This window comes from Balaenoptera borealis (assembly GCF_965194805.1).
Source record: "Balaenoptera borealis genome assembly, chromosome: 9".
Lineage (NCBI taxonomy): Eukaryota > Metazoa > Chordata > Mammalia > Artiodactyla > Balaenopteridae > Balaenoptera > Balaenoptera borealis.
This window is the reverse complement of record NC_138873.1, coordinates 101,777,398-101,804,007: the sequence shown is the minus strand read 5'-3', so window position 1 is coordinate 101,804,007 and position 26,610 is coordinate 101,777,398. Positions and strand designations below refer to the sequence as shown.

Below are 26,610 nucleotides of genomic sequence, written 5' to 3'. Positions count from 1 at the left end.
TTCCCTGCCCATGTCATCACAATGCTCCATGTAACCAGTAATTACAATGCTCCATGCCCTTTTCATTACAATGATCCAGAATTCTTGTCATCACAATGTTCCATGACCATGTCATCATAATGCTCCGTGACCCATATCATGACAATTCTCCATTACTCTTATCATCACAATGCACCATGGCTCTTGTCATCACAATGCTTCATGATGTTTTTCATCACAATGCTCCAGGACAACTTTCATCACAGTGCTCCAGGCCCCCTGTCATCGCAATGCCTCCTGACCCTGTCATCACAATGCTTCATGCCCCCTGTCATCACAATGCTTCTAATACAGTGACTCCTAACACAGTCACTGACACTGTCCCTAACTAAGGCCCTGAGACTACTCCTAACTCAGGCCCTGACACTGTCCGTAACTTAGGCCCTGGCACTACTCCCAACTCAAGCACTGACGCTGTCCCAAACTAAGGGTCTGACACTACTATCAACTCAGACACTGACACTCCCCCAAATTAAGGCCTTGACACTACTATTAACTCAGGCCCTGACACTATCCATAATAAAGACCCTGACACTAATCCCAACTCAGGCACTTACACTGTCCGTAACTCAGGCCCTGACACTACCCCCATCTCAGCCTCTGACACCGTCCCTAACTATGGCTCTGACACTACTCACAACTCAGGCACTGAGGCTGTCCCTAACTAAGGGACTGGCACTACTCCCAACTCAGGCACTGGCACTGTCCCTAACTAAGGCCCTGACACTACTCTTAACTCAGGCACTGACACTTCCTTAACTAAGGCCCTGACTCCACTCCTAACTCAGGCACTGTCACTCACTAACTAAGGCCATTACACTACTCTTAACACAAGAACTGACACTTTACGTAACTAAGGCTTGACACAATACTTAACTCATGCCCTGACACTGTCCTTAACTAAGACCCTGACACTACTCCCAACTCAGTCACTGACACTGTTCCTAACTAAGGCCCAGAGACTTCTCCCAATTCAGGCCCTGACACTGTCCCTAACTAAGGCACTGATACTATTCCCAACTCAGGCAATGACACTGTCCCTAACTAAGGCCCTGACACTACTCCCAACTCAAGCATTGACACCGTCCCTAACTAAGGCTCTGACACTACTCCCATCTCAGGCACTGATAATGTGCCTAACTAAGGCTCTAACACTACTCCCAACTCAGGCACTGACATTGTCCCTAAATACGGCCCTGACATTACTCTCACCTCAGGCACTGAAGCTGTCCCTAATTAAGGCCCTGAAACTACTCCCAAGTTAAGCATTGATGAGGTCCCTAACTAAGACTCTGACACTGCTCCCAACTCAGGCACTAAAAATCTCCCTAACTAAGGCCTTGACACCACTCTTAACTCAGGCCCTGACACTGTCCCTAACAGTGACCCTGACACTACTCCCAACTCAGCCACTGACATTGTCCCTAACTAAGACCCTGACACTACTCCCAACTCAGGCACTGACACTGTCCCTTACTAATGCCCTGACACTACTTCCACCTCATGCACTGACGCTGTCCCTAACGTAGGCTGTGAAAATACTCCCAACATAGGCACTGACACTGTCCCTAACTAAGGCCCTGACATTACTTCCAACTCAGGCACTGACACTGTCGACAACTTAGGCCCTCACACTCCTCACAACACAGGCCCTGACACTGTCCCTAAATACCGCTCTCACACTACTCCTAAATCAGGCCCTAACACTCTTCCTAACACAGTCACTGACACTGTCCCTAACTAAGGTCCTGAGAATACTCCTATCACAGGTCCTGACACTACTCCCAACTCAGACACTGAAGCTGTCCCTAAATAAGGCTCTGACACTACTCCCAACCCCGGCAGTGACGCTGACCCTAACTAAGGCCTTGACACTTCTCCCACCTCAGGCAATGACACTGTCCATAATAAAGACACTGACACTCATCCCAACTCAGACACTGACACTGTTCGTAACTAAAGCCCTGACACTACTCCCAACACAGGCAATGACACTGTCCCTAACTAAGGCCCTGACACTACTCCCAAGTCAGGCACTGACGCTGTCCATAACTAAAGCCCTGACTCTCTTCACAACTCAGGCACTGACGCTGTCCCTAACTAAGGCTCTGACACTACGCCAAACTCAGACACTGACACTCTCCCTAACTAAGGCTTTGATAATACTCTTAACTCAGGCCCTGACACTGTCCCTAAAAAAGACCCTGACAATACTCCCAACTCAGGCACTGACACTGTCCCTAACTAAGTCCCTGACTTTACTCCCAATTCTGGCACTGACACTGTCGATAACTTAGGCCCTTACACTTCTCACAACACAGGCCCTGACACTGTCCTTAAATATCGCTCTCACACTACTCCTAAATCAGGCCCTAACACTATTCCTAAAACAGTCAGTGACAGTGTCTCTAGCTAAGGCCCTGAGAATACTCCTAACTCAGGCCGTGACACTGTCCCTAACTAAAGCCCTGACACTACTCCTAACTCAGGCCCTGACACGATAACTAAGAAAAGCCCTCTTGCTACTCCTAACTCAGGCACTGACACTGTCCATAACTTAGGCCCTGACACTACTACTAACTCAGGCACTGACACTCTCCCTAACTAAGGCCCTGAGACTACTCTAACCTCAGGCCCTGAATCTGTCCCTAACAAAGACCCTGACACTACTCTTAACTCCGGCACTGACACTCTCTCTAACTAAGGCCTTAACATTACTCTTAGCTAAGGCCCTGACACTGTCCCTAAGAAAGACCCTGACACTACTCCCCACTCAGACACTGACACTGTCCCTAACTAAGGCCCTGACACTACTCCCAACTCTGGCACTGACACTGTCGTTAACTAAGGCCCTGCAACTACTCACAACTCAGGCCCTGACACTGTTCCTAACTTCCGGTCTCAAACTACTCCTAACTCAGGCCCTGACACTATTCCTAACACAGTCACTGACACTGTCCTTAACTAAGGCCCTGAGACTACTCCTAACTCAGGCCCTGACACTGTCCATAACTTAGGCCTTGGCACTACTCCCAACTCAGGCAATGATGCTGTCCCTAAATAAGGGTCTGATACTACTCCCAACTCAGGCGCTGACACTTTACCAAATTCAGGCCTTGACACTACTCTTAACTCAGGCCCTGACACTGTCCATAATAAAGACCCTGACACTAATCCCAACTCAGGCACTGACACTGTCCATAACTAAGGCCCTGGCACTACTCCCATCTCAGCCACTGAAACTGTCCCTAACTAAGGCCCTGACACTACTCCCAACTCAGGCACTGACATTGTCCAGAACTAAGGCGCTGACATTACTCCCAAATCAGACACTGAAAGTGTTGCAACTATGTCCCTGACACTACTCTGAACTCAGGCTCTGACACTGTCCTTAACTACGACTCTCACACTACTCCTAAAGCAGGCCCTGACACTATTCCTAACACAGTCACTGACACTGTCCCTAACTAAGGCCCTGAGATTTCTCATAACTCACGCCCTGACATGGTCCCTAAGAAAGACCCTGACACTAATCCCAACTCAGGCACTGACACTGTCCCTATCTAAGGCCCTGAAACTATTCACAACTGAGGCACTGACACTGTCCCTTACTAGTGCCCTGACACTACTGCCAACACAGGCACTGACACTGTCCCTAACTAAGGCCCTGAGACTACTCCTAACTCATGCCCTGACACTGTAACTTAGGCCCTGACACTACTCCCAACTCAGGCACTGACATTTTCCCTAACTGAGGCAATGATACTACTCCCAACTCAGGAACTAAGGCTCTGGATCATTGTGATGACAAGGCCCATGGAGAATTGTGATGACAAGGGCCATGGAGCATTGTGATTACAGGGTTCATGAGGCATTTTGATGAAAGTGGTCATGGAGCATTGTGATGAAAATGGTCATGGAGCATTGTGATGAAAGTGGTCATGGAGGATTGTGATGAAAAGCGCTATGGAGCATTGTGATGACAGGGGTCATGGAGCATTGTGATGACAAGTGCCATGGAGCATTGTGATGATAGGAGTCATGGGGCATTTTGATGACAGGGATCTTGGAGCTTTGTGGTGAAAGGGTCATGGAACATTGTGATGACAGGGGTTATGGATCATTGTGATGAAAGCGGCCATGGAACATTGTGATGAAAGGGGTCAAGGATCATTGTGATTACAGGGATCATGGAGCATTGTGATGACAAGTGCCAAGGATCATTGTGATGAAAGGGGTAATGGAGAATTGTTATCAAAGGGATCAATGATCATTGTGATGAAAGGTGTAATGGAAAATTCTTATCAAAGGGGTCATGGATCATTGTGATTACAGCAGTCATGGAGCCTTGTGATGACAAGCGCCATGGAGCTTTGCGATGACAAGAGCCATGGAGCATTGTAAGGAAAGGGGTCATGGAGCATTTTGATGAACGAGGTCATGGAGCATTGTTATGACAATGGTCATGGTGCATTTTGATGAAAGGGGTCATGGAGCATTGTGATGGAAGGGGTCATGGGCATTGTGATGAATGGCATGGAGCCTTGTGATGAAAATCGTCATGGAGCATTGTGATGAAAAGTGGTCACGGAGCATTGTGATGAACAGGGCACATGGAGTATTGTGATGAAAGTGGTCATGGAGCATTGTGATGAAAGACGTCTGGGAGCATTGTGATGAAAGGGGCCATGGGGCATTGTGATGACAAGGGGCCATGGAGCATTGTGATGACAAGTGCCATGGGGCATTGTGATGACAAGAGCCATGGAACATTGTGATGAAAAGGGTCATGGACCACTGTGCTGACAGTGGTCATGGAGCATTGTGATGACAATGGTCATGGCGCATTTTGATGAAAGGGGTCATGGAGCATTGTGATGGAAGGGGTCATGGAGCATTGTGATGACAGGGGTCATGGGGCATTGTGATGAAATTGTTCAAGGAGCATTGTGATGACACGGATCATGGAGTATTGTTATAACAAGGTTCATGGAGCTTTGTGATGAAGGTGGCTATGGAGCATTGTGATGAAGGGGATCATGGAGAATTGTGATGACAGGGGTCATGGGACATTGTGATGACGGGGGGCATTGAGCATTGTGATGAAAGGGGTCATGGAGCATTGTGATGAGAAGGGCAGGGAGCATTGTGATGACAAAAGTCATAGAGCAGTGCGATGAAAGGATTAATGGAGCATTGTGATGAAAGGGGTCATGGAGCATGGTGATGACAGGGGGCATGGAGCACTGGGATGAAAGGGCTTATGGAGCACTGTGATTAAAGGGGTAATTGTGATGCATTGTGATGAAAGGGGACATGAGACAGGGGTAATGGAGCATTCTTTTTTTTTTTCACACACACACACTGTATTTTATTTTTACAAAAGATAAATAGACTGACACCAAGCATTGTACATGGATGACCACAACAAAAGCAACAATGATTGCAATTACCAAACATGAAACACACTCATACTATGTCATAATATTGACATTCAGTCCAGTAATCCTCCACTGTAACAGCTCCTTTACTTTGCAGTGAAAATTGATTTGTATATTCTTTGCCTCTGAGTCCTTGTGGGATTTTTTTTTTAATTCAGACAGAAAGACACAAGAATTATACTCATCCTCATCAGTTCACTCAGTCCCATGTAATTAATTTTTTTTTCATCTTGATCTTTTGTTAGCACTTTTATGAGTTCATCAGTTTTTCATTAGAGTTCTGAAAATGCTTATTCATTCAGTTCAGCAGTACAGTCAGTTACCAGAAACCTGTACTTGTCAGAGTCTTTTCCATGAATTTCTTGAAGATGAAACCCTTTTATAGGAACATATTTGCAAAATCATTAGAGCACACCCAGAACGGTCTGTAAATGACAAAAGACTTAAAAATGACCACGGTTAAAGATTTGATGAAAGTTCATAATAATGCAGTTGACAAGAAAATTAGTTATTTCTGAGATATACATTTTAAAGTAATAACTAGGATTGTTACTTATAACATTATACCAGAACATATAAGATTTTTAGAAATTTCATGTAATGTCTGAAACATTTATATTAACGTATTTCCATACAAATAACCCAATGAAAGTTTAGTATTAGTTGTTTTGTTTGTTTTTTTATACTGCAGGTTCTTATTAGGCATCAATTTTATACACATCAGTCTATACATGTCAATCCCAATTCCCCAATTCAGCACACCACCATCCCCACCCCACCGCAGTTTTCCCCCCTTGGTGTCCATATGTCCATTCTCTACATCTGTGTCTCAACTTCTGCCCTGCAAACTGGCTCATCTGTACCATTTTTCTAGGTTCCACATACATGCATTAATATACGATATTTGTTTTTCTCTTTCTGACTTACTTCACTCTGTGTGACAGTCTCTAGATCCATCCACGTCTCAACAAATGACTCAATTTCGTTCCTTTTTATGGCTGAGTAATATTCCATTGTATATATGTACCACCTCTTCTTTATCCATTCGTCTGTTGATGGGCATTTAGGTTGCTTCCATGACCTGGCTATTGTAAATAGTGCTGCAATGAACATTCGGGTGCATGTGTCTTTTTGAATTACGGTTTTCTCTGGGTATATACCCAGTAGTGGGATTGCTGGGTCATATGGTAATTCTATTTTTAGTTTTTTAAGGAACCTCCATATTGTTCTCCATAGTGGCTGTATCAATTTACATTCCCACCAACAGTGCAAGAGGGTTCCCTTTTCTCCACACCCTCTCCAGCATTTGTTGTTTGTAGATTTTCTGATGATGCCCATTCTAACTGGTGTGAGGTGATACCTCATTGTAGTTTTGATTTGCATTTCTCTAATAATTAGTGATGTTCAGCATCTTTTCATGTGCTTCGTGGCCGTCTGTATGTCTTCTTTGGAGAAATGTCTATTTAGGTCTTCTGCCCATTTTTGGATTGGGGTGTTTGTTTCTTTAATATTGAGCTGAATGAGCTGTTTATATATTTTGGAGATTAATCCTTTGTCCGTTGATTCATTTGCAAATATTTTCTCCCATTCTGAGGGTTGTCTTTTCGTCTTGTTTATGGTTTCCTTTGCTGTGCAAAAGCTTTGAAGTTTCATTAGGTCCCACTTGTTTATTTTTGTTTTTATTTCCATTACTCTAGGAGGTGGATCAAAAAAGATCTTGCTGTGATTTATGTCAAAGAGTGTTCTTCCTATGTTTTCCTCTAAGAGTTTGATAGTGTCCAGTCTTATATTTAGGTTTCTAATCCATTTTGAGTTTATTTTTGTGTATGGTGTTAGGGAGTATTCTAATTTCATTCTTTTACATGTACCTGTCCAGTTTTCCCAGCACCACTTATTGAAGAGACTGTCTTTTCTCCATTGTATATCTTTGCCTCCTTTGTCATAGGTTAGTTGACCATAGGTGCGTGGGTTAATCTCTGGGCTTTCTATCTTGTTCCATTGATCTATGTTTCTGTTTTTGTGCCAGTACCATATTGTCTTGATTACTGTAGCTTTGTAGTATAGTCTGAAGTCAGGGAGTCTGATTCCTCCAGCCCCATTTTTTTGCCTCAAGACTGCTTTGGCTATTCGGAGTCTTTTGTGTCTCCTTACAAATTTTAAGATGATTTGCTCTAGCTCCGTAAAAAATGCCATTGGTAATTTGATAGGTATTGCATTGAATCTGTAGATTGCTTTGGGTAGTATACTCATTTTCACAATGTTGATTCTTACAATCCAAGAACATGGTATATCTCTCTATCTGTTGGTATCATCTTTAATTTCTTTCATCAGTGTCTTATAGTTTTCTGCATACAGGTCTTTTGTCTCCCTAGGTAGGTTTATTCCTATGTATTTTATTCTTTTTGTTGCAATGGTAAATGGGAGTGTTTCCTTAATTTCTCTTTCAGATTTTTCATCATTAGTGTATAGGAATGCAAGAGATTTCTGTGCATTAATTTTGTATCCTGCAACTTTACCAAATTCATTAATTAGCTCTAGCAGTTTTCTGGTGGCAGTTTTAGGATTCTCTATGTATAGTATCATGTCATCTGCAAACAGTGACAGTTTTACTTCTTCTTTTCCAATTTGTATTCCTTTTATTTCTTTTTCTTCTCTGATTGCCGTGGCTAGGACTTCCAGAACTATGTTGAATAATAATGGTGAGAGTGGACATCCTTGTCTCGTTCCTGATCTTAGAGGAAATGCTTTCAGTTTTTCACCATTGACAATGATGTTTGCTGTGGGTTTGTCATATATGGCCTTTATTATGTTGAGGTAGGTTCCCTCTATGCCCACTTTCTGGAGAGTTTTTATCAGAAATGGGTGTTGAATTTTGTCAAAAGCTTTTTCTGCATCTATTGAGATGATCATATGGTTTTTCTTCTTCAATTTGTTAATATGGTGTATCACATTGATTGATTTGCGTATATTGAAGAATCCTTGCATCCCTGGGATAAATCACACTTGATCGTGGTGTATGATCCTTTTAATGTGTTGTTGGATTCTGTTTGCTAGTATTTTGTTGAGGATTTTTGCATCTATATTCATCAGTGATATTGGTCTGTAATTTTCTTTTTTTGTAGTGTCTTTGTCTGGTTTTGGTATCAGGGTGATGGTGGCCTCATAGAACGAGTTTGGGAGTGTTCCTTCCTCTGCAATTTTTTGGAAGAGTTTGAGAAGGATGGGTGTTAGCTCTTCTCTAAATGTTTGATAGAATTCACCTGTGAAGCCATCTGGTCCTGGACTTTTGTTTGTTGGAAGATTTTTAATCACAGTTTCAATTTCATTACTTGTGATTGGTCTGTTCATATTTTCTGTTTCTTCCTGGTTCAGTCTTGGAAGGTTATACCTTTCTAAGAATTTGTCCATTTCTTCCAGGTTGTCCATTTTATTGGCATAAAGTTGCTTGTAGTAGTCTCTTAGGATGCTTTGTATTTCTGCGGTGTCTGTTGTAACTTCTCCTTTTTCATTTCTGATTTTATTGATTTGAGTCCTCTCCCTCTTTTTCTTGATGAGTCTGGCTAATGGCTTATCAATTTTGTTTATCTTCTCAAAGAACCAACTTTTAGTTTTATTGATCTTTGCTATTGTTTTCTTTGTTTCTATTTCATTTATTTCTGCTCTGATCTTTATGATTTCTTTCCTTCTGCTAACTTTGGGTTTTGTTTGTTCTTCTTTCTCTAGTTTCTTTAGGTGTAAGGTTAGATTGTTTACTTTAGATTTTTCTTGTTTCTTTAGGTAGGCTTGTATAGCTATAAACTTCCCTCTTAGAACTGCTTTCGCTGCATCCCATAGGTTTTGGGTCGTCGTGTTTTCATTGTCATTTGTCTCTAAGTATTTTTTTATTTCCTCTTTGATTTCTTCAGTGATCTCTTGGTTATTTAGTAACGTATTGTTTAGCCTCCATGTGTTTGTCTTTTTTACGTTTTTTTCCCTGTAATTCATTTCTAATCTCATAGCGTTGTGGTCAGAAAAGATGCTTGATATGATTTCAGTTTTCTTAAATTTACTGAGGCTTGATTTGTGACCCAAGATGTGATCTATCCTGGAGAATGTTCCATGCGCACTTGAGAAGAACGCGTAATCTGCTGTTTTTGGATGGAATGTCCTATATATATCAATTAAATGTATCTGGTCTATTGTGTCATTTAAAGCTTCTGTTTCCTTATTTATTTTCATTTTGGATGATCTGTCCATTGGTGTAAGTGAGGTGTTAAAGTCCCCCACTATTACTGTGTTACTGTCGATTTCCTCTTTTATAGCTGTTAGCAGTTGCCTTATGTATTGAGGTGCTCCTATGTTGGGTGCATATATATTTATAATTGTTATATCTTCTTCTTGGATTGATCCCTGGATCATTATGTAGTGTCCTTCCTTGTCTCTTGTAACATTCTTTATTTTAAAGTCTATTTTATCTGATATGAGTATAGCTACTCCAGCTTTCTTTTGATTTCCATTTGCATGGAATATCTTTTTCCATCCCCTCACTTTCAGTCTGTATGTGTCCCTAGGTCTAAAGTGGGTCTCTTGTAGACAGCATATATATGGGTCTTGTTTTTGTATCCATTCAGCCAGTCTATGTCTTTTGGTTGGGGCATTTAATCCATTCACGTTTAAGGTAATTATCGATATGTATGTTCCTATGACCATTTTCTTAATTGTTTTGGGTTTGTTTTTGTAGGTCCTTTTCTTCTCTTGTGTTTCCCACTTAGAGAATTTCCTTTAGCATTTGTTGTAGAGCTGGTTTGGTGGTGCTGAATTCTCTTAGCTTTTGCTTGTCTGTAAAGCTTTTGATTTCTCCATCAAATCTAAATGAGATCCTTGCCAGGTAGAGTAATCTTGGTTGTAGGTTCTTCCCTTTCATCACTTTAAGTATATCATGCCACTCCCTTCTGGCTTGCCGAGTTTCTGCTGAGAAATCAGCTGTTAACCTTATGGGAGTTCCCTTGTATGTTATTTGTCGTTTTTCCCTTGCTGCTTTCAATAATTTTTCTTTGTCTTTAATTTTTGCCACTTTGATTACTATGTGTCTCAGCGTGTTTCTCCTTGGGTTTATTCTGTATGGGACTCTCTGTGCTTCCTGGACTTGGGTGGCTATTTCCTTTCCCATGTTAGGGAAGTTTTCGACTATAATCTCTTCAAATATTTTCTCTGGTCCTTTCTCTCACTCTTCTCCTTCTGGGACCCCTATAATGCGAATGTTGTTGGGTTTAATGTTGTCCCAGAGGTCTCTTAGGCTGTCTTCATTTCTTTTCATTCTTTTTTCTTTAGTCTGTTCCGCAGCAGTGAATTCCACCATTCTGTCTTCCAGGTCACTTATCCGTTCTTCTGCCTCAGTTATTCTGCTATTGATTCCTTCTAGTGTAGTTTTCATTTCAGTTATTGTATTGGTCATCTCTGTTTGTTTGTTCTTTAATTCTTCTAGGTCTTTGTTAATCATTTCTTGCATCTTCTCAATCCTTGCCTCCATTCTTATTCCGAGGTCCTGGATCATCTTCACTATCATTATTCTGAATTCTTTTTCTGGAAGGTTGCCTATCTCCACTTCATTTAGTTGTTTTTTCTGGGGTTTTTTTCTTGTTCCTTCATCTGGTACATAGCCCTCTGCCTTTTCATCTTCTCTATCTTTCTGTAACTGTGGTTTTTGGTCCGCAGGCTGCAGGATTGTAGTTTTTCTTGCTTCTGCTGTCTGCCCTCTGGTGGTTGAGGCTATCTAAGAGGTTTGATGGGAGGCTCTGGTGGTGGGTAGAACTGACTGTTGCTGTGACTGTCAGAGCTCAGTAAAACCTTAATCCACTTGACTGTTGATGGGTGGGGCTGGGTTCCCTCCCTGTTGGTTGTTTTTCCTGAGGCAACCCAACACTGGAGCCTACCCGTGCTCTTTGGTGGGGTTAATGGCAGACTCTGGGAGGGCTCACGCCAAGGAGAACTTCCCAGAACCTCTGCTGCCAGTGTCCTTATCCCCACGGTGACACAGAGCCACCACCCGCCTCTGCAGGGGACCCACCAACACCAGCAGGTAGGTCTGGTTCAGTCTCCCCCAGGGTCACTGCTCCTTCCCCTGGGTCCCAATGCACACATTACTTTGTGTGTGCCCTCCAAGAGTGGGGTCTCTGTTTCCCCAAGTCCTGTCAAAGTCCTGGAATCAATTCCCACTAGGCTTCAAAGTCTGATTCTCTAGGAATTCCTCCTCCTGTAGCCAGACCCCCAGGTTGGGAAGCCTGACGTGGGGCTCAGAACCTTCACTCCAGTGGGTGGACTTCTGTGGTATAAGTGTTCGCCAGTCTGTGAGTCACCCACCCAGCAGTTATGGGATTTGATTTTACTCTGATTGCACCCCTCCTACCATCTCACTGTGGCTTCTCCTCTGTCCTTGGACATGGGGTATCCTCCTTGGTGAAGTCCAGGGTCTTCCTGTCAATGATTGTCCAGCAGCCAGTTGTGATTCTGGTGCTCTCGCAAGAGGGAGTGAGAGCACGTCCTTCTACTCCACCATCTTGGTTAATCCTCTTTTTTTTCAGGTAATGGAGCATTCTGATGAAAATGGGCATGGCTCATTGTGATAAAAATGGGCATGGAGCATTGTGATGAAAAGGGTTATGGAGTACTGTGATTACAGGGGTAATTTTGAGCATTGTGATGAACGGGGTCATGGAGCATTGTGATGACAAGGGTGTGGAGCTCTGTGATGATAAGGGCCATGTAGCATTGTGATGACAGGTGTCATTTGGCTTTGTGAATGACAGGGGCCATGGACCATTGTGATGACAAGGGTCATGGAGCATTGTGATGACAGGGGGTACGGAGCATTGTGATGACAATGGCATGTAGCATTGCGATGACAAGTGTCATGGAACATTGCAATGACAGGGGTCATGGAGCATTGCGATGACATGGGTCATGGAGCATTGTGATGACAATGGTCATGGCGCATTTTGATGAAAGGGTTCATGGAGCACTGTGATGATAAGGGCATGGAGCCTTGTGATGAAAATGTTCATGGAGCATTGTGATGAAAAGGGGTCATGGAGCATTGTGATGAAAAGGGGACATGGAGCATTGTGATGAAAGGGTCATGCATCATGGTGATTAAAGGGATCACAGAGGATTGTGATGAAAAGCACCTAGGAGCATTGTGATGACAAGGGCCATGGAGCATTTTGATGAAAGGGGTTATGGGGCATTGTGATGAAAGTGGTCATGTACCATTGTGATGACAGGCATCATGGAGCATTCTTAAGACAAGCTCTATGGAGCATTGTGATGACAAGGGCCATGGAACATTGTGATGACAAATGGCATGGAGCATTGTGATTATAAGGGTCTAGGAGCATTGTGATTACAGTGGCCATGGAGCATTGTGATGACAGGGGGCATGGAACATTGTGATGAAATGGGGCATGGATCATTGTGATGAAAGGGGTCATGGAGCACTGTGATTACAAGGGCCATGGAGCACTGTGATGAAATAGGCATGGAGCATTGTGATGACAATAATCATGGAGCATTGTGATGAAATGGGTCATGGAGCATTTTGATTAAAGGGGTCATGGGGCATTGTGATGACAATGGTCATGGAGCACTGTGATGAAAGACGTCAGGGAGCATTGTGATGAAAGGGGCCATGGGGCATTGTGATGACAAGAGCCATGGAACATTGTGACGAAAGGGGTCATGGACCACTGTGCTGAAAGTGGTCATGGGTCATTGTGATGACAGGGATCATGGAGCATTGTGATGACAAGCGTAATGGAGCACTGTGATGACAGGGGTCATGGAGTCTTGTGATGACAAAGGCTATGGAGCATTGTGATGACATGGATCATGGAGCATTGTGATCACAAGGGTTATGGAGCATTGTGCTGAGAAGGGCCATGGAGCATTGTGATGACAGGCGTCATGGGGCATTTTGATGACAGGTGTCATGGAACATTGTGATGAAAGGAGTCATGGAGCTCTGTGATTACAGGGGCCTTGGAGCATTGGGATGACAAAGGACATGGAGAATTGTGATGAGAAGTGTCATGGAGCATTGTGATTATAAGGGCCATGGAGCATTGTGATGACAGGGGTCATGGGGCATTGTGATGAAATGGGTCATGGATAATTGTGATTACAGGGATCATGGAGCATTGTGATGACAAGTGCCATGGATCATTGTGATGAAAGGGGAAATGGAACATTGAAATGAAACGGGTCATGGAGCATTGTGAAGACAGGGGTCATGGAGCATTGTGATGAAAAGTGTCATGGGGCATTGTGATGACACGGGCATGGACCATTGTGATGACAAGGGTTCTGGAGAATTGTGTAAACAGGCGCCATGGAGCATTGTGATGACAAGGGCATGGAGCATTGTTATGACATGGGGCAAGGAGCATTGTGATGACAAGGGCCAAGAAGCATTGTGATGAGGAGGACATGGAGCATTGTTATGACAAGGTTCATAGAGCATTGTGTTGAAGAATTAATGGAATATTGTGATGAAAGGGGTCATGGATCGTTGTGATTACAGGTATAATGGAGCATTGTGATGAAAGGGCTCGGGGAGCATTGTGATGAAAGGGGCCATGCGGAATTGTGATGAAAAGGGCATGGAACTTTGTGATGAATTGGGTCATGGGACATTGTGATGACAAGGGCTATGGAGCATTGTGATGTCAGTGGTCATGGAGCATTGTGATGAAAGGGGACATGGAGTACTCTGATTACAGGGGCCATGGAGCATGGTGATGACAAAGGCCATGGAGCATTCTGATGACAGGTGTCAAGGAGCATTGTGATGAAATGGGTCATGGATCATTGCGATGACAGGAGTCATGGAGCACTGTGATTTCAGGGGCCATGGAGCATTGTGATGACAAGGGCATGGAGCATTGTGATCACAATTGTCATGGAGCATTGTGAAGAAAGTGGTCATGGAGCATTGTGATGAAAAGGGTCATGTGGCATTGTGAGGACAATGGTCATGGAGCATTGTGAAGAAAGAGGTCATGGAGCATTTTGATGAAAGTTTTCATGAAGCATTGTGATGAAAAGCACGAGGGAACATTGTGATGACAACTGCCATGGAGCATTGTGATGACAGGTGTCATGGAGCATTGTGATGACAGTGTTCATGGTGCATTGTGATGAAAGGGGTCATGGAGCAGTGTGATTACAGGGGCCATGGAGCATTGTGAGGACAAAGGCCATGGAGCATTGTGATGAGAGTGGTCACAGAGCATTGTGACGATGAGGGCATGGAGCCTAGTTAGGGACAGTCTAGCGGCCTTGGGACTAAATTCAGTGCCTGAGGTTGGCACAGCATAAGGTCTTTAGTTAGCATAAGATGTAGGACATTAGCTCGGGACACGGTTAGGGTAAAGTCTAGGAATCGTGTCAGGAAATGACCTAAGGATAGTGTGAAGACTTTTGTTACTGAGAATATCAGGGCCTTATTCAGAACCAGTGTTAAGGCCTCAGGTAGGGACAGCATCGGGGCCTGACTTAGGGAGAGCGACAGGGCCTGAGTGAGGCCTAATGTCAGGCCCTTAGCTGGGGACACTGTCAGGGAATGACTTAGGAGCAGCATCAGTGTCTTTGTTGGATCAGCTTTAGGCTCTTAGTTAAAGACATGACCAGAGCCCTAGTTAGTCACAGCGTCAAGGCCTCAGTTAGGGAAAGCTTCAGGGCCTGAGTTACAGACAGCCTCAGGTCTTCACTTAAAGACAGCGACAGGGCTTTCTTAGGGACAGTATCAGGACCTTGGTTAGAAATGGGTCAGGATATTAGCTCAGGAGAGTGTCAGGATTTTAGTTATTGCTGGCAGCAGGGCCTATATTAGGGACAGATTCTGGGCCTTTGTTAGAGACAGTGTCATGCCCTTAGGAGTAGTCAAGGCCTTAGTTAGGGAGAGCATTAGGGTTTCAGTTAGCATAAGATGCAGGAGATTATCTCGGGACAGAGTCAGGTTCCAGGCCAGAGATAGTGAAAGGAAATGACCAAGGGATAACGAGAAGACCTTAGTCATTGAGAGCATCAGGGCCTTAGTTAGCAGCAGCGTGAGGGCCTTAATCAGGACCAGTGCCAGGGCTTGATGTACGGACAGCGTCAGAGCCTAACTAAGATACAGCAACAGGGACTAAGTGAGGCCTATCTTTAGGGCCTGAGTAAGGGACAGTATCAGGGCATGACTTCGGAGCAGCATAAAGGCCTCTGTAGGATCAGCATTAGGGTCTTCGTTAAAGATATTATCAGGGCCTCTGTTAGGGACAGCCTGAAGGCCTCACTTAGGGACAGCGTCAGGGCTTACTTTGGGAAAGTTTCAGGACCTTGGTAAGACATGGGTCAGGATATTAGCTCAGGAAAATATCAGGTGTTCAGATATTGATGGCAGCAGGGCCTTAGTTAGAGGCAGTGTCAGGGCCTAAGTTAGGACTAGCATCAGAGCCTTTGTTAGGTACAGTGTCAGTGATTGAGTTAGGTGTAGTGTCAGGGCCTTAGTTAGGGACAGTGTCAGGGCCTGCGTTAGGACAAGCCTCCAGGCCTCAGTTAGGGACAGGTTCACGGCCTCGGACCTAAATTCAGGGCCTCATTTAGGGACAGAATCAGGGATTTAGCTAGCATAAGAGGATCTACAGCTGAAAGCAACCTGAACACCACCACAAGCACATGCAGAAGTGAACCATGCACGCTCCTATGAAGGAATATTCCACAGCAGTTGACTATATTTTCTTTAAAGTTAGTAACACTATAAAAATTATGTTTTTAAGAAAGCTATATTCAGAAGATGAAAGGATCTCGTTCTAAAGAATCTCTTTAGCTAATCTCGACATTAGCTAAAGAGAAGATTAGGTTAAGGTCTAGGGATAGTGTAAGGAAATGACCTAAGGATAGTGTCAAGACCTTAGTTACTTAGAGCATCAGGGCCTAATTTAGGACCAGTGAGTGTCAGGGCTTCGGGTAGGGACAGCGTCAGAGCCTGACTTAGGGAGAGCGACAGGGCCTGAGTGAGGCCTAGCGTCAGGGCCTTAGCTAGGGACAGTGTCAGGGCATGACTTAGGAGCAGCATAAGAGCCACGGGAGGATCAGCCTCAGGGGCTATGTTAAAGATATTATAAGGGCCTCTGTTAGGGACAGCCTCAAGGCCTCACTTAGGGACAGCATCAGGGCTTCCTTAGGGAGAGTTTCAGGACCTTGGTAAGAGATGGGTTAGGATATCAGCTCAGGATAATGTCAGGACTTTAGATATTGATGGTAGCAGGGCCTAAGTTAGGGACAGTGTCAAGGTGTTAGTTAGGAGTAGCGGGCCCCTGATAGATCCAGTGTCAGGTTCTCAGTTAGCAATAGTGTTGGGGCCTTAGGGACAGTGTCAGGGCCAGATGTAGGACGAGCATCTAGGCCTTAGTTCGGGACAATTTCACGGTCTTGGGACTAAATTCAGTGCCTGAGGTAGACACAGCCTAAGGGCTTCAGTTAGCATAAGAGGCAGGACATTAGCTAGTGACAGTGTCAGTTTAACATGTAGGGATAGTGTCAGGAAATGACCTAATGATAGTGTGAAGACGTTTGTTACTGAGACTCTCAGGGCCTTATTCAGAACCAGTGTTAGGGCTTCCGGTAGGGACAGCATCAGAGCCTGACTTAGGGAGATCGATAGGGTCTGAGTGAGGCCTAGCATCAGACCCTTATGGGGACACTGTCAGGGCATGACTTAGGAGCAGCATCAGGGCCTCTGTTGGATCAGCCTTAGGGTCTTAGTTAAAGACATGATCAGGGTCTGAGTTAGTCACAGCGTCAAGGCCTGAGTTAGTTAGTGAAAGCTGCAGGGCCTCACTTAGGGACAGCATCAGGGCTTACTTTGGGACAGTTTCAGGACCTTGGAAAGACATAGGTCAGGATATTAGCTCAGGATAATGTCAGGACTTTAGATGCTGTTGGCAACAGGGCCTTAGTTACAGACAGTTTCAGGGCCTGAGTTAGGCCTAGCATCAGAGACTTTGTTAGGTACAGTGTAAGGAACTGAGTTAGGAGTAGTGTCAGGGCCTTGCTTAGGGACAGTGTCAGGGTCTGAGTTAGGTGTACTGTCAGAGACCTAGTTAGGGACAGTGTTAGGGCCTGAGTTAGGATTAGTGTCAAGGCCTTATTTAGGACCAATTTCAGGGCCTTAATTTGGACTAGCATCAGAGCCATTGTTAGGAATCGTATGAGGGCCTGAGTTAGGCATACTGTCAGGGCCTTAGTTAGGCACAGTGTTAGGGCCTGAGTTAGGATTAGTGTCAAGGCCTTATTTAGGACCAATTTTAGGGCTTTAGTTTGGACTAGCAACAGAGCCTTTGTTAGGTATCATTTCAGGGCCTATGTTAGGTGTAGTGTCAGGGCCATTGTTAGCGACAGTATCAGGGCCTGACTTAGGAGAAGTTCAGGACCTTAACCAGGGAAAGTGTCAGGGCCTTAGTTAGGGACATTATCAGGGCCTGAATTAGCAGTTGTGTCAAAAGTCCGTAGTGAGGAGAGTAAGGAATAAGTCAGGTCTCAGGCCCTGACACTGTCCTTAACTAAGGCCCTGACACTACTCATAACACAGGCCCTGATCTGATTCCTATCGTAGGCCCTGACGCTGGTTTTAACTAAGGCCCTGACACTGGCCCTAACTAAAGCTGTGACACTAGTCTTAACTCAGGTCCTGACACTGTCCCTAACAAAGCCTCTGACACTACTCCTAACTCAGGCACTGACACTGTCCCTAACTAAGCCTCTGACAATACTCCTAACTCAGTCCCTGACACTGTCTCTAACTAAGGTCCTGATACTACTAGGAACTCAGCACTGACACTGTCCCTAACTTAGGCCCTGACTCTACTCCTAACTCAGGAACTGACACTGTCACTAACTAAGGCCCTGACACTATTCATAACTCATGCCTTAACACTACTCGTAAATCATGCCCTGGCAATGTCCCTAACTAAGGCCCTGACACTATTCCTAACTCAGGCGCTGATACAATACCTAAGGAAGGCCGTGACATTACTCCTAAGTCTGGCCCTGAAAAGGTCCCTAATTAAAGCTGACAAAACTCCTAACTCAGACATTGACACTGTCCCTAAATAAGGCCCTGAAACTATTCCTAACTGAGGTGCTGATACAATAGCTAACGAAGGCACTGATGCTACTCCTAACTAAGGCCCTGACACTACTCCTAACTCAGGCAATGACACAGTCCATAACTAGGGCTCTGACACTACTCCCAACTCAGGAACTGACAGTGTCCCTAACAACGGCCCTGACACTACACTTAACCCAGGCACTGACAGTGTCCCTAACAACGGCCCTCACACTACTCCCAACTCAGGCACTGACGCCGACCCTAAGTAAGGCCCTGACACTACTCGCAACTCAGGCACTGACACTGTCCCTAACTTAGGCCCTCACACGACTCCTTACTTAGGCACTGACATGTTCCCTAACTAAGGCCATGAAACTACTTCTACCTCAGGCCCTGACACTGTCCCTAACTAAGGCCCTGATACTACCCCCAACATAGACACTGAGACTGTCCCTAAAACGCCCTGACAGCACTCCCAACTCAGGCACTGACGCTGTCCCTAACTGAGGCCCTCACACTATTCCTAACTCAGGATCTGACACTGTCCCTAACTTAGGCCCTGACACTACTCCTTTCTTAGGCACTGACACGCTCCCTAACTAAGACCCTGAGACTACTTCTACCTTAGGCCCTGACACTGTCCCTAACTAAGGCCTTGACACTACTCTTAACTCATGCCCTGACACTGTCCTTAACGAAGACCCTGACACTACTCCCATCTCAGCCACTGACACTGTCCTTAAAGCCCTGATACTACTTCCAACTCAGGCACTGACATTGTCACTACCTAAGGCCCTGACCCTATTCTCAACTCAGGCACTGACACTGTCCCTATCTAGGCCCTGACACTACTCCCAAATCAGTCACTGACACTGTCCCTAACTAAGGTCCTGACATTACTCCCAACACCGGCACTGACACTTTCACTAACTAAGTCCCTGAAACTACTCACACCTCAGGCCCTGACACTGTTCCTAACTACTGGTCTCAGACTACTCCTAACTGAGGCACTGACACTATTCCTAACACAGTCACTGACATTGTTCCTAACTAAGGCCCTGAGACTACTCCTAACTCAGGCCCTAACACTGTCCGTAACTTAGGCTCTGGCACTACTCCCAACTCAGGCACTGACGCTGTCCCTAAGGGTCTGACAATACTCCCAATCAGACATTGACAGTCTCCCAAATTAAGGCCTTGACACTACTTTTAACACAGGCCCTGACACTGTGCATAATAAAGACCCTGACACTAATCCCAACTCAGGGACTGACACTGTCCGTAACTAAGGTCCTGACACTACTCCCATCTCAGCCACTGACACTGTCCCTTACTAAGGCTCTGACACAACTACCAACACAGCCACTGACACTTTCGCTAAATAAGGCAGTGAAACTACTCCCTACAAAAGCACTGACACTGTCCCTAACTAGGCCCTGACACTACTCCCAATTCAGGCACTGGCACTGTCCACAGCAAAGGCCCTGACATTACTCCCAAATCAGGCACTGAACCTGTCGCTAACTATGTCCCTGACACTACCCCCAACTCAGGCACTGACAGTGTCCCTAATTACGGCCTTCACACTACTCCAAACTCAGCCACTGATATTGTCCCTAACTAAGGCCCTGACACTACTCCCAACTCAGGCACTGACACTGTCCCTAAATAAAGCCCTGAAACTTCTCCCAACTCAGGCACTGACACTGTCCCTAACTAAGACCCTGATACTACTCCCAACTCAAGCACTGACCCTGTCCCTTTCTAATGCCCTGACACTACTCCCACCTCAGGCACTGACACTCTCCCTAACTAAGGCAGTGAAAATTCTCGCAACATAGGCACTGATATTGTCCCTAACTAGGCCCTGATACTACTCCCACGTAAGGCACTGACACTGTCCCTAACTAAGGCCCTGACATTACTCCCAACTCAGGCACTGACACTGTCACTAACTTAGGCCCTTACACTACTCACAACACAGGCCTTGGCACTGTCCCTAAATACCGCTCTCACACTACTCCTAAGTCAGGTCCTAACACTGTTCCTAACAGAGTCACTGACACTGTCCCTAACTAAGCCCTGAGACTACTCCTAATTCAGGCCTTGACACTGTCTGTAACTTAGGCCCTGGCACTACTCCTAATTCTGGCACTGACACTCTCCCTAAATAAGGCCCTGAGACTACTCCTACCTCAGGCCCTGACACTGTCCCTAACTAAGGCCCTGATACTACTCCCAACTCAGGCTCTGACACTGTCCCTAACTATGGAATTGATACTACTCCCAACTCAGGCACTGAGGCTCTGGATCATTGTGATGACAAGCGCCATGGAGCATTGTGATGACAAGGGTCATGAAGGATTGTGATGACAAGGGCCGTGGAGCATTGTGAGGACAGGGGTAATGGAGCATTGTGATGAAAGGGGTCAATGAACATTTTGATTACAGGGGTCATGGGGCATTGTGAGGAAAGTGGTCATGGAGCATTGTGATGAAAAACGCTATGGAGCATTGTGATGAAAGGGGTCATGGAGCTCTGTGATTACAGGGGATATGGAGCACTGTGATGAAAAGGGCATGTAGCATTGTGATGGCAATGATCATGGAGCATTGTGATGACAAGGGCCATGGAGCATTTTCATTAAAGGGGTCATGGATCATTGTGATGACAATGATCATGGAGCATTGTGATGAAAGGGGTCATGGGGTATTGTGAAGGCAAGAGCCATGGAACATTCTGATGAAAGGGGTCATGGACCAATGTGCTGAATGCTCCACAGTAATCAAAATGCTCCATGAGCCATGTCATCACAATGCTCCATGACCATTGTCATCACAAGGCTCCATGCCCTTATCATCACAATGCTCCATGACCATTGTATAAAATGCTACATGCCGGTGACAACACAATGCTCCATGCCCCCTGTCATCCCAAAGCTCCATGACCCTTGTCATCAAAATTCTCCATGGCCCCTGTCATCACAATATTCCATGGCTTTTGTCATCACAATGCTCCATGGCTCTGTAATCACAGTGTTCCATGACCCGTTTCATCACAATGCTCCATGACCCCTGTCATCACAATTCCCTATGACCCCTTTCATCACAATGCTCCATGACACCTGTCATCACAAAGCTCCATGGCTTTTGTTATCACAATGCTCCATGGCCCCAGTCATCACAGTGCTCCATGACCCTTTTCATCACAATGCTCCATGTCCCTGACATCACAATGCCCCATGAAACCTGTCATCACAATGCTCCATGGCCCTTGTCATCACAATGCTCCATGCTGCTTTTCATCACAATGCTCCATGACAACTTTCATTAAAATGCTCCATGACCTTTTTCTTCACAATGCTCCATGACCCTTGTAATCACAATGCCACATGACCCTTTTCATCACAATGCTCCAGACCACTTTCATCACAATGCTCCATGGCCCCTGAAATCACAGTGCTCCATGACCACTGTCATCACAATGATCCATGATCCATTTCATCACAATGCTCCTTTCCACCTGTCATCAGAATGCTCCATGGCCTTTGTCATTCACCATGCTCCATGGTCCCTGTAATCAGAGTGTTCCATGACCCCTTTCATCACAATGCTCCATGACCCCTGTCATCAAAAGGCCCCATGAACCCTGTCATCGCAATACTCCATGGACCTTCTCATCACAATGCTCCATGACCCTTGTCATCACAATGCTCCCTGATCCCTGTAGTCACACTGATCCATGACCCCATTCATCACAATGCTCCATGCCCTTTTCATCACAATGCTCTATGGCCCCTCTAACCACAATGCTCCATGCCCTTGTCATGGCAATGTTCCCGAACTCTTGTCATCTCAATGCTCCATGCCTGTGTCATCAAAATGCTCCAGGACCCTTGTCATCAGTATGCTCCATGGCGCTTTTCATCACAATGTCCCATGATCCCTTTCAACCCAATGATCCATGACCCCTTTCATCACAATGCTCCATGACATTTGTCATCAAAATGCTCCATGGCCTTTTCCATCACAATTCCCAATGACCACTTTCATCAGAATCCTCGCTAACACCTTTCATCACAATGCTCCATGGCCCTTGTCATTACAATTCCCTATGACCCCTTTCATCACAATGCTCCATGACACCTGTCATCACAAAGCTCCATGGCTTTTGTCATCACAATGTTCCATGGCCCCAGTGATCATAATGCTCCATGCTGCTGACAGCACAATGCCACATGACCCTTGTCATCACAATAATCCATGACCCCTTTCCTCACAATGTTCCAGTACCACTTTTATCACAATGCTCCATGCCACATGTCATCACAATGCACCATGCCCTTGTCATGACAATGCTCCATGGCCCCTGAAATCACAATGCTCCGTGACTTTGTCATCACAATGCTCCAGATCTCTTGTCATCACAATGCTACATGAACCTTATCATCACAAAGCTCGATGATCCTTGTCATCACAATGCTCCATGGCCCAGGTCATCACAATGCTCCATGATCCCTGTCATCACAATGCTCTATGGCATTTGTCATCACAATGCTCCGTGACCCCTGTCATCACAAGGCTCCATGCCACTTGTCATCACAATGCTACATGCCCTTGTCATCACAATGCCCCATGATCCCTTTAATTACAATGCTCCATGACCACTTTAATCACAATGCTTCATGACCATTCTCATCACAGTTCTCCATGGCCTTATCATCAAAATGCTCCATGACCCCTGTCATCGCAATGATCCATGACCCCTTTCATCACAATGCTCCATGGCCCCTGTAATCACAGTGCTCCATGACCACTTTCATCACAAAGCCCCAATACCATTTTCCTCACAAAGCTACATGACCCCTTTCATCACAATACACCATGACCATTGTCATCACAAGTATCCATGCCCTTATCATCACAATGCTCCATGGCACTTGTCACGGCAATGCTCCATGTTCCTTGTCATCACAATGCTCCATGGCCACTGTAATCAAAATGCTCCATGCCTTGTCATCACATTGCTCCAGTACTCTTGTCATCATAATGCTCCATGCCCATGTCATCACAATGCTCCATGACACTTGTCATCACAATGCTGCATGATCACTGTCACAATTCTCCATGACTGCTGTCATCACAATGCTCCAGGACCATTTTCATCACAATGCTCAATATCCCCTGTCATCACAAGGCCCCATGACACCTGTCATCACAATTGCCCATTGCCGTTTGCATCACAATGCACCATGACCCTTGTCATCACAATGCTTCATGCCGTTGTCACCACAATGCTCCAGAACTCTTGTCATCATAATGCTCCATGCCCGTCTCATCAAATGCTCCATGACATTTTTCTTCACAATGTTCCATGGCCTTTGTCCTCACAATGCTCCATGGCCCAGGTCATCACAGTGCCCCATGATACCTTTCATCACAATTTTAGATGACCACTGTCATCACAATGCCCCATGACACATGTCATCACAATTCGCATGGCCCATGTCATCACTATGCTCCATGAACAGTGTCATCACAACGTTCCAGGGCACTTGTCATCACAGTGATCCATGACCACTTTCAGCACAATGCTCCATGACCACTGTAATCACAATGGTCCATCGCCTATGTATTCACAATGCTCCATGGCCCCTGTAATCACATTGCTCCATGATCCCTGTTATCACAATGCTCCATGACAGTTGTCATCACAATGCTCCATGACCCCTGTCATCACAATGATCCCTGCCCTTGTCATCACAATGCTCCATGGCCCCTGTAATCACAATGCTCCATGGCTGCTGTCATCACAATGCTCCAGGAGCATTTTCATCACAATGCTCCACCCCCTGTCATCTCAATGACCCATGACCCCTGTCATCACAATGCTCCATGGCCTATCTATTCACAATGATCCATGGCCTCTGTAATGACATTGCTCCATGATTCCTTTCATCACAATGCTCCATGACCCCTGTCATCACAATGTTCCCTGCCCTTGTCATCACAAGGCTCCATGGCAACTGTAATCACAATGCTCCATTCCCTTCTCATCACAATTCTCCAGAACTTTTGTAATCATAATGTTCCATGCTCGTGTCATCACAATGCTCCATGACACTGGTCATCACAATGTTCCATGTCCTTTGTCATCACAATGCTCCATGGCCCCTGTCATCACAGTGCTCCATGATACCTTTCATCACAATGCTAGATGACCACTGTCATCACAATGCCCCATGACACCTGTCATCAGAATTGGCCATGGCCCTTGTCATCACAATGCTCCATGGCCTATGTATTCACAATGCTCCATAGTCCCTGTAATCACGTTGCTCCATGATCCCTTTCATCACAATGCTCCATGACCACAGTCATCACAATGCTCCATGACACTTGTCACCACAATGCTCGATGACCTTTTTCATCACAATGCTCCATGACCCCTGTCATCACAGTGCTCAATGATACATTTCATCACAATGCTAGATGACCAATGTCATCACAATGCCCCATAATACCTGTAATCACAATTCGCCATGGCCCTTGTCATCACAATGCTCCATGGCCTTTGTCATCAAAATGCTCCATGACCACTTTCATCACAATGCTCCATGATCATTGTCAGCACAATGTTCCATGACACTTGTCATCACAATGCTCCATGACCCCTGTCCTTACAATGTTCCTTGCCCATGTCATAACAATGCTCCATGTCCCCTGTATTCACAATGCTCCATGCCCTTTTAATCACAATGCTCCAGAATTCTTGTCATGACAATGTTCCATGACCGTGTCATCACAATGCTCCATGACCCATGTCAGCACAATTCTCCCTGACCCTTGTCATCACACTGCTCCATGTTTCTTGTCATCACAATGCTCCATGGTGCTTTTCATCACAATGCTCCAGGACAACTTTCATCACAGTGCTCCATGGCTCTGTCATCACAATGCCCAATGCCACCTGTCATCACAATGCCACATGAACCCTGTGTTTACAATGCCCCATAACCCCTGTCATCACAATGCTCGATGACCCATGTCATCACAATGCTCCATGCCCTTATCATCACAATGCTTCATCAAACTTGTCATCACAATATTCCATGACCCCTGTCATCACAATGCTCCATGGCCATTGTCATCACAATCCTGCATGATCACTGTCATCACAATCCTCCATACTGCTGTCATCACAATGCTCAATGACCCTTTTCATCACAATGCTCCATGTAGTTGTCCTCATAATGCTCCATGGCCCCAGTAATCAAAATGCTCCATGCCCTTGTGATCACAATGATCCAGATCTCTTCTCATCACAGTGCTCCATGCCCGTGTAAACACAATGCTCTAGGACCCCTGTCATCACAAAGCTCCATGCCCTTGTAATCACAATGCTTCATGAACCTTGTCTTCACAATGTTCCATGATCCCTGTCATCACAATGCCCCATGACCCCTGTCATCACAATGCTCAATGACCCTTGTCATTACAGTGCTCCATGCTGGTGTCAGCACAATGCTCCATGGCCCCTGTCATCACAGTGCCCCATGATATCTACCATCACAATTTTAGATGAACACTCTCATCACAATACCCCATGACACCTGTCATCACAATTCGCCATTGCCCTTGTCATCACAATGCTCCATGAACTGTGTCAACACAAGGTTCCAGGACACTTGTCATCACAATGATCCATGACCACTTTCAGCACAATGTTCCATGACCACTGTCATCACAATGCTCCAAAGCCTAAGTATTCGCAATGCTCCCTGGCCAATGTAATCACATTGCTCCATGATCACATTCATCACATTGCTCCATGACCACTGTCATCACAATGCCCCATGACGCCTGTCATCACAATGCTACATGACCCCTGTCATCACAATATTCCCTGCCCTTGTCATCACAATGCTCCATGACCATTGTCATCACAATGCTGCATGATCACTGTCATCACAATCCTCAGTGACTGCTGTCATCACAATGCTC

General features: G+C 45.3%; 3 long non-coding RNA genes across 12 annotated transcripts in view; 2 read left to right on the top strand and 1 right to left on the bottom strand.

The window, feature by feature from the left end:
* LOC309634718 overlaps nt 1-25,374 on the bottom strand; it is a 36,378-nt gene extending 11,004 nt beyond the window's left edge. For all 10 annotated transcript variants that reach the window (XR_014248324.1, XR_014248325.1, XR_014248326.1 and 7 more), the window contains exons 1-3: nt 25,207-25,374; nt 21,856-21,930; nt 36-157 (exon numbers count right to left, since the gene is read on the bottom strand). This is a non-coding gene — a long non-coding RNA (uncharacterized lncRNA). The remainder of the gene's footprint in view (nt 1-35; nt 158-21,855; nt 21,931-25,206) is intronic.
* Nucleotides 289-17,680, top strand: LOC309634728. Its single transcript, XR_014248378.1, has 2 exons — nt 289-3,901; nt 13,516-17,680. It is a non-coding gene; the product is annotated as an uncharacterized lncRNA (long non-coding RNA).
* LOC309634722 lies at nt 24,485-25,445 on the top strand. Its single transcript, XR_014248368.1, has 2 exons — nt 24,485-24,750; nt 25,374-25,445. It is a non-coding gene; the product is annotated as an uncharacterized lncRNA (long non-coding RNA).
* The last annotated feature ends 1,165 nt before the right edge of the window (nt 25,446-26,610 follow it).